This window comes from Protopterus annectens, chromosome 13.part0 (assembly GCF_019279795.1).
Source record: "Protopterus annectens isolate FY-2018-M chromosome 13.part0, PAN1.0, whole genome shotgun sequence".
In the NCBI taxonomy this organism is placed as follows: domain Eukaryota; kingdom Metazoa; phylum Chordata; order Ceratodontiformes; family Protopteridae; genus Protopterus; species Protopterus annectens.
This window is the reverse complement of record NC_056747.1, coordinates 1,330,376,023-1,330,385,925: the sequence shown is the minus strand read 5'-3', so window position 1 is coordinate 1,330,385,925 and position 9,903 is coordinate 1,330,376,023.

Genomic DNA, 9,903 nt, shown 5'->3' with positions numbered 1-9,903 from the left:
CTCAATCAATAGGGGACCGGGTTCACTGCTAGACAGGGGCACAGTAAACTAATTCTATTATATAAGGGGACCTTCACTGTGTCATTACTAGACAGAGGCACAGTATTCTGGATTTATTCTGTACATTTTTGTACCATTTCATGGGGTGGCAAAAGCCACATCACTATGGCTAGGCTTACAAATGCCCCAGGGCAGATCGCCTAGTACTATACTATGGAACTATGAAACTATGAAACTACTTAGGTATTGAGTTTACAGGTGCAGTGGTTGTGGGATTTCTCGCACAGGAGCACATTGTGCTTGATATTTTCTGCACCTTTTTTGCAGTACTCGGGTATTGAGTTTACAAGTGCAGTGGTTGTGGGATTTCTCTCACAGGAGCACATTGTGCTTGATGTTTTCTGCACTTTTTTGCAGTACTCGGGTATTGAGTTTACAGGTGCAGTGGTTGTGGGATTTCTCTCACAGGAGCACATCGTGCTTGATGTTTTCTGCACTGTTTTTGCAGTATTTGGGTATTGAGTTTACAGGTGCAGTGGTTGTAGGATTTCTCTCACAGGAGCACATCATGCTTGATGTTTTCTGCACTGTTTTTGCAGTACTCGGGTATTGAGTTTACAAGTGCAGTGGTTGTGGGATTTCTCTCACAGGAGCACATCGTGCTTGATGTTTTCTGCACTGTTTTTGCAGTACTCGGGTATTGAGTTTACAGGTGCAGTGGTTGTGGGATTTCTCTCACAGGAGCACATTGTGCTTGATGTTTTCTGCACCTTTTTTGCAGTATTCGGGTATTGGGTTTACAGGTGCAGTGGTTGTAGGATTTCTCTCACAGGAGCACATCGTGCTTGATGTTTTCTGCACTGTTTTTGCAGTACTCGGGTATTGAGTTTACAGGTGCAGTGGTTGTGGGATTTCTCTCACAGGAGCACATCGTGCTTAATGTTTTCTGCACTGTTTTTGCAGTATTTGGGTATTGAGTTTACAGGTGCAGTGGTTGTGGGATTTCTCTCACAGGAGCACATCATGCTTGATGTTTTCTGCACTGTTTTTGCAGTACTTGGGTATTGAGTTTACAGGTGCAGTGGTTGTGGGATTTCTCTCACAGGAGCACATCATGCTTGATGTTTTCTGCACTGTTTTTGCAGTACTCGGGTATTGAGTTTACAGGTGCAGTGGTTGTGGGATTTCTCTCACAGGAGCACATTGTGCTTGATGTTTTCTGCACTGTTTTTGCAGTACTCAGGTATTGAGTTTACAGGTGCAGCAGTTTTGGGATTTCTCTCACAGAAGCAGATTGTGCTTGATGCTTTCTGCACTGTTTTTGCAGTACTCGGGTATTGAGTTTACAGGTGCAGTGGTTGTGGGATTTCTCTCACAGGAGCACATTGTGCTTGATGTTTTCTGCACTGTTTTTGCAGTACTCGGGTATTGAGTTTACAGGTGCAGTGGTTGTGGGATTTCTCTCACAGGAGCACATCGTTCTTAATATCAGTAGTGCTTTAGAGTCTGGCATTAATGGCAACCAAACACTGGCGCACTCTGAGTGTGCAATATACTGTTGGCAATGGTTAGTGTGGCGGACACACAATCAACTAAATCCAAAGACACATGTGTTCCCTGTAGAACCTGTCCCCAATTTCTCCACTCAGCATTGCACAACAAGTACTGCCTGCAGGCCCTGCATATGGTGCAGCATTATAACCTGTTTGCGTCTCAGTGATAGTCAGTGGTGTCATCACAGAGCATGAGGACAGTATTAGGAAAGGCATGCTGTTGGCTGTGGATGCCATGACCCCCTCTAATTGCACAAGCTAGGTCTCACACTGGCAGTTCTTCAGTTGATATGAAGGTCAGTGATCCAGGCACAGACAGATGTCCCCAGTTCCATGGCAGAGATGGTTAGTGTACTGTGTAGCATGTGTGATGGCAAAATTGAGGCCGTGCAAAAGCTGGCTCATAGGCTTGCCTCAGTAGAGAGATACTTGGAGGCAATTGTTGCCTCCGTGGGGTCTTCATCATCACTGCACCATGACTCATGCCTTACCTTTGGCCACTGCTACTCTGAATCTGGTGTCAGTTCACCTCACATTACAAGTACGCCAAGGACACAATGTGCCACCTCCTCAGTGTCACTTATTGGTGTTGAACTTGCTATGCCATGATGGAGTCCCCCTTGCACATGTACCTTGTGTAGCAGCCATGGACATGAAGTAGCCAGGCAGTCATGAGCATACAGTTAGCATCCCTGCCAGCAGGTGTCAGCGGTAATGCTGTTCCTCAGAGGATATCCTTCATCCCCAAGGGAATTCATGATCTGCATAAGTCACACCTGAGGTCTGCCTCCCTTGGTCACTTCCACGTCACCATAGTGCTACATCATCTGCTGCAGCTGTGTCCGCTGGCACCACTACTGTGTAAGCAGAATCAACATTTAACCATCTGCCCCCTCTGGAAGCACCAAGGCATCACTGTATAGTTTACCAAGCTCACCACAGTCAACTGGACACACCATACAATCTCCTACTTGTCCTTAGTCCATCCTCACTTCCACCAACATAGCCATTACTGATCCCTGTCACTGCACCCCACCTCATTTGTACGAATGATGACAAGTGTGGCCTGCCCTCAGTGCTGTGTTATGTGGGTTCTGTCTGATGCACATCGTGGTTAGTCAGTACACTGTTCAATATTTCTTGCATGTGGTACTGTATGCATCAATTTTAAACTTTGCACTTCCTTTTCAGGTCCATAGCTGTAGTCCAGATGCTACCACTTTCCCATTGCTGTAGTGTACCATAACCGCCTCTATCTGTCATGGGCTTTCCTTGGAGATGATTACTCAGACAGTTCCTCACCCAGCCTCTCATCCACTGCTGACTCCAGACTACCAGCTTCTCTGATGGCAATTCCTAGTTGCAGCTGTCTACGTACCAACACGTTACTCAATGTTAAGCCTCTGAAATGTACTGCAGTGCGGCACGAGGAATCTATGGTGTGGGTTTGGAAGACTGTGGAGATAAATGTTCTGTCAGTCATGAATTGTGGAATCTATATCTGTCACCCACACATATTGCTGGTATAGGCTGTATGTGTGTCAGATGTGAAAATCATGGGAACTGCCTGGATGGTACAGATACACATTGTATAGACTACCAGGTGCATTGTACACTAATTGATAGTTGATTTAAAAAAAAACAGCTTAGCAGAGTTAAAGGAAGCACATTTAATACAAAATATAAACAAAAAGAAGAGCTTCAATTCATGATAAATAACTATTTAATAAAATAATAAAACAATATATACAAGTTTTCACATTAAAACAATACTTTTTCAAGTCTTAAAAACAACTCCACAGCAGACATTGATTAGTAACATCAATTTCCCCATCTTAAAACTGGCTTCAGGTTACACATCTCATTAAGGCTTGCCTCAGAGGTTGCATTGTCTCGTTAGCCAGTCATCATTTTTACATTCAGGTTTGTTCGCAGCACTTTGTCTAATTCCAAGACCCACATTTTATAGAGAAAAAAAAACTTAAAATCTTGACTAGTGCCCATAGAATTATAATGCTTAGCGAGAACATTTGTGACATTAGCCTTTCTAATGTCAAGCATATGCTGCCTTATATGCTCTTTCAACTTTCTGCAGGTTTTTCTGATGTAAAATGCAGTGCTTTCTGGCAGTTCATGGAATGGAAACCCTTCTGGTTGACATAGTGGTACTCATATTGACCAGCCGGGACCTTAATAGTAATGTAGGTGAAGTCAGCACCTCTGGGAAAAGGACGAGTTTATAGAATGTCCACTTATTATTATTTCTGTCCACTGATGTATGCAGGAACCACATATTCTCCTCTACGTGCTATAGCATGGCATCAAGGAAATGGTATAGCCATGAGGTGGATGCCAGTGACACATCCACTATGTCCCCTAATCCTAATGGCCACTGGAAGGTCCCTGTACTGAGGATGGCCAAGGCTACACATATTTAATATCAACAATGACTGGCAGTCCTCTCAACCCACAAGATTCCATGTGAAGGGAGCACATGTCTATCAATTCCTATATAGTGTCTCTGTCCCACATTAGTGGTTGACTATATTCCTGTTGTTAAAGTAATTGTATGTCAGGCATGTTTGGATCCATCTATGATGTGGAGGGCAATGACATGTAATGTTGCAGCCACAGCCCCTAATGTATGCTGTTCACCTACAGCACCTGCTATTCCTAACATCTTTGTGGCTCTCACTCTGTTCACAAGGAAATGAAACATGCAGATTTGCTGCCTAAACAGCCTGGTCCCATAATTCTTATGCATTTCTGAATTGCTACACCATTCTGTTTATTCCTATTTGATAGTGGTGTATGACAACTTGCCATTGCTAGGGTCACTGTGTTGATAGCCCAAGTTGGTCATCTTACTTCTATGATAGTGGAGGCTTGCAGACAACCAATAGCTGTAGGACCAGGAGACAAGCTAATGATGGTAGCATTCATGGCCCTTGTGTGTGGACACATGTACATATTAGTTGGAGGTCATTGAGTGTTCCATAGTGATACAGGTGCCCATGCTAGCCACCATGGGAGAGGATCAAGCCAAAATAGAAATTCATAGGCGCTTGTATTTCTGCTGCTCTGTGGATAAATCCTACACTGGTAATTGGGAGCAATGTTTGGCAGGCACACTGTGCCAGGAAATTAATAGGAATCTAATAAAGAAGACTGATAAAGGGTGAAGTGAAAAGGAGGCTGTTACAGTACTGCTTGGAATTTGCCAGCAGTTTTGGAAACCACAGCAGTGGCTGTTGACTTGGAAAAGGCCAGTTTATATTCCAATCCCCAAAAAGGTTGTTGCACATTTTGGCAAGATAATGTGACAAGATCCTGCAAACTGGACTCTAGCAGTAGATGGACTGAGAAGATCCATTTGTACAAACTGGTTTTAGGAAGTGTGCAGTTACCAGAGATTGAATTGCCAACATCTGTTGGATAATGTAAAAAATAACGGAATTCCAGAAAACTATTTACTTCTGCTTTATTGATCAACTGTCTTGCAGTTAGTGCAGAGGATTAAGGGTATGAGCCATTAATAAGCTTTGATCTTGTGGTCTAGGTTTTGATTTTGTTTGCCTTCATTCACCTACTAGGCTGTAGCAATGTTTAGTAACCTCTTATGAACTCTAAAGCCTTTGACTGTGTGAACCCTAACAAAATGTGGGGATACTGGGTCTCATTCTCCTCCTACAGAATATTTATGAAGAAAAGGTCAATTGTTAGAACCAAATATGGAGTAACTGACTAGTTTAACTTTGGGAAATGAGTATGAAAAGACGTGTTATTGTTTATCGTTACCCTAATTACTTGATTTAATGCTGCCGACTATATCGTTCGAAAAATGCTGGATTAGATTAATCAGATGCTGGAAATCAAGATTGCCAGGAGAAATATTAACAACCTCAGTATGCAAATGATGCCACTCTGATGACTAAAAGTGAGGAAGAGGTGAAACCTTTGATGAAAATAGAAGTAGAGAGTGCAAAAACTGGCTTGCTGCTTAACACGAAAAACTAAATTAAAAAATATAAGTAAAATAATGCTATCTTGCCTTATCAATTCTTTTTAAATAAATGAGGCAGAAGTAGAGCCATTAACAGAGTTTATTTTCTTTGCTTCAGAGATATATGCAGGTACTAATTGCAGCCATGAAATTAAAATATACTTGATTCTCGGGAGGAAACCTATGACAAATTTGGATAAGATTTTAAAGAAAGAGGGCAAAAGTGTCACATTTTCAACTAAGGTCATATCATATGGTCAAAGTAATGCTTTTCCCAGTTATAACATTTGGCTATGAAAACTGGTCTATATTTAAAGGTACGCATAAGAAAATCTAATCTTTTGAACTGTGGTGTTAGAAATAACTTTTTAGAATTCTATGGAATGTGAAAACATCAAATCCATCAGTAGTTATGGAAATAAACCCAGAGTGTTCACTGGAAGGCATGTAGTAAAATTAAAACTTAAGTACTTTAGCCACATAGTACGAGGCAGTATTACTAGAGAAAACACTGACACTGGGAAAGATCAAAAGAAGAAGTGGGGTGGCAGAGGTTATGTTGTATTCAACAATACTTAAATAATGACTAAATTTATTAGACCTTAAAAGAAGCAATTGTTGACAGACATGCTTGGTGTGCCAAAGTCCTTAAAGTTATGTAGTGTTGGACGTGACCAAATGACTATACAGCAGCAACATCAAGGAAGAGATGATATTTTAAGAAAAATAACCATGGAAGAATTTTGAATAGAGAGCTGTGTGTTTCAATTTCAGCTTGATGTCTTTAGGTCTAGTAAGTTTGGTACTACAGGTAAGTAGTCAGGTATGACAAGAACAATATTAAGAGTTGATAGTGGCAAAAAACCCAAGATGGAAAGGCACGTGAGATGAAGTTACGTGATACCAATCCATCTTAAAAACACTGCTTATTCCAACCAGATCATACTCCATAGTGCTTTAGTATGGTTGTAAAATGGTCTACGTTTAGCAAGCAGCTTGTTTATTATAGCTGAGTCAGAACGCTTGTACAACATAACTATTATCTAGGAAACTGAACTGGTTGTCTATTTATTCTTTTCAGTCATGACCTGGGTCAAAAGAACAAGTATAAATGCCATATGTATTGACAGATTAGACAACCAGCCACATGTAATATCTCCAGCATAGTCTGTCATCAATATGTAATTCCAGGTTCTGAAATTGTGCAGCCATTTTGTAAATGTCATATCCTGGTGAATGATAACTTGGTAACAAGATGAAGAGGGAGTGCCAGACTTCCTTATGCACAGCAACAGTTTCCAGCTCATCCTAATCTGTCTGACATCCTGGGTTTGTCCGTAGGCATCCTCCCAGTCAATCGTACCAGGTAAAACTCCTGTGGGAGGCACCCAAGGGCATTCTCGCAAAGTGCCCAACTATCCCAGTGAACACGCACATTTTCACTTTTCATATTTCTCTTCCATTTTCTTTACTTACATTCAGTAGACTAAGAAACAATTACCTATGGCTTTACTGGAAGAATTCCAGGCTCTGAAAATCCCTGCTGTATATTCTCCAACAAAGTTATAATACAAAAGAAGGTCTGAGATTGAATCTTGTTTTTGTTTCATCTTGTATTGTGGGCTGTTGTTGTACAGAGAATCCATCCCACACAAAACATTGGAACATCACAGTCTGAAAGCTGCTGAATGTTGTTGCACTGGATTGTGGTTGTAAGGGCAGTTTGAAACTTTCTAGCATGTGTATGCACCACACTGAGCAGATGGTATGAGTGCCCGACACTGACCATCATACCAGTTCATATGTACACTCCAGCTGATGTCAAGAGCTCAGAGTATCAATCATTATTATATGAATATAATCAATCGAGTGTCACCAGGAAAAAAAAAAAGTCTAACTTCTAAATCTGGAAAAATAGCCTTCGGCCATCCTTATGGTGAACAGCCAAGCTCTCCGTCTTTACCTGAGTTTGGAATAAGCTTAGGCCATCAGTATGTTCACCTGAGGTGGAGTATGAATAGATTGATGACCTCATGTTTTGTCCTAGAAAGAAACCAAGACACAAAATGCTATCCACGTGAGATGAATCAGAGGTTTACAGGGCTTAATGCTGCAGTGATAAGGAATGGTGCTGTTGATATGTTAAGGAAGTTCAGAACAAGCTCACAAATATCCACATGTACATTAGCATGCTGACTAAGTGCATGCTGGAGCCCCAGTATAAAGATATAGGCCAGCAGCCTGCAAGGATGATAATTCTTGCCTGCTTGGACTGTCATCTCTTCCACTCACTACCTGCCACGAGGCTACTGTTATACTGTCTGCTACAAGCCACGTATCTGAATGGCAAAGCGAATTAATGGACTTCCATATAAATTGATGATCTAAATTTGTGAGGGGCTTTCAGTTACTGAGGAATTTTCCTTGATGTAATTATTGATTGTATATTTGTTGTTTTCTATCCCCGCGGTGGTGGTACTGCGGTAGCGTTGTCACCTCACAGTAAGACGCTGTCCGGTTCAATTCTCAGCTAGAGCGTCTTCTGCGTGGAGACATGCGTGAATGGGCGTACCTTCATTGAAGATTGTGCATCAGACCTGGTAACTCGGCACGTAAAAATCAACTACCAATCATTAGCGGACCGGAGTTCCGCTGTGGCGACCTCTAACCCTAACTGCGAAAAGCCGAAAGACACATAAAAATATTTGTTGTTTTCTATGTAATGTGGAATCACTGTGTGTGTGCGTTTGTGTGTGAGACCAGTAGGAATGCTCACCTTTCATCAGTGTTGTGCAGCCATGAAGTTATATATAAATAAGAGAATGGAGCTGCAGGGGGTTGCCTCCATGCAAAAAATGTTTTCAAAACGTGGAGGTGGATGTGTGGGAATCTGCATTCAAACTTCTCAGTCAGTTGTAATCAAGCAATTCCCACATGATCTGAGTTGTTTCGATATAGCTCAGGGAAATCAGGTTAAAGCTAGAAGTTTCTACCAATGCAAACCTAGGTTTATTTCTTTCAAGCTGTAATTACGTTTTCCGTGACTGAATAAAGTCACTTTACTAGGGCAATGTTCACAAAACAATCCTGAAAATATGCATTGCAATCCGAGTAAAAAAAAATAAAAATAAGGAAAATCAGGTTCTTTCAGGAAAGTAGAATTTCCTGTTGAGCTGGGACTGGCTAGAATTGAACAATTGCTGGAACTAGACATAGGGGCAGTAACAGGATTCAAAGATACAAGGGGCAATGGTTGCCTTTGGAGAGGCATCACAAGCATTTCTCTGACTCAACAATACTGTGCCATTTACTTTGTAACCCAGGGCACACCAGTATAAGTATTAACCAGGTGAGATGGCTGATCCTTGTAAAGTATTTTACTGACAGTTAACCAGAATCACAAGGCAAAGACTGCATGCATGGACAGCCGGCCTGTGCATATATTTGTGAGATAGGAGAAATCTGCTATACTGCAATGAAAGCCAGAAAGACATAGATAAAAGCAAAAAAACCCTCACAGACAGTAGCTACCCCAGTCAATGGAGCTGTGAGGCAGCAATCCTAGCCACTGTCCTACCCAATTAATTTGGTTAGCAAATTAATTCTACTAATAAATCTTACAGTTTCATACGTTACAAATATTCTTATGTTTTTCTTTTCCTTTTAACGTACCTCAGTTTCATCTTGAAGGAATATATTTTCTCTTTTTTTTGTTGAATTAATTTCTTGATAATTGTAAGCGATATTGAAAATAACTTCATATTAATATTCAGTGAGCTAGGTTTAAGGCTTGCTTTGCAGAAAATCCTAAGGGCCACTTAAGAAGTATTTGCACAGTCACACGGTGACACACTGCACCTGATCGAAAGAAACACTAAGTAACGCAAGGGAATTCACTGCCCTGAAGTGGGTACATATAAGGCAGTAAAAAAACACAATTTAAAGATAACAGAGTGACTGCACCTGATCTAAAGAAACACTAAGTAAAGCAAGGGAATTCATGGCCCTGAAGTAGGTACATATAAGGCAGTAAGAAAACACAATTTAAAGATAGAGTGGAAGGCTCAAGGGACATGCACAATTTATGTAAAAAGGGTTATGTATGACTAAAAGGCTTTCCGCAAGAAATTGTAACATCAAAAACAGTGGCAGAATTTAAGAATACATGGGGCAGAAAATTTGTTTGCTGGGGGGAGAAAAATGCAATAAGCTGTCGATTAAGAAGAAAATGAATTTTATTTATAACACAGCGAAACAGGTAGACAATGTGGTCCAGTCCAGATCATATTGTCTTAATATATTTTTATCAATAATTCTGTCTTCTGTGTTATTTTGGTCTGCTCAGAA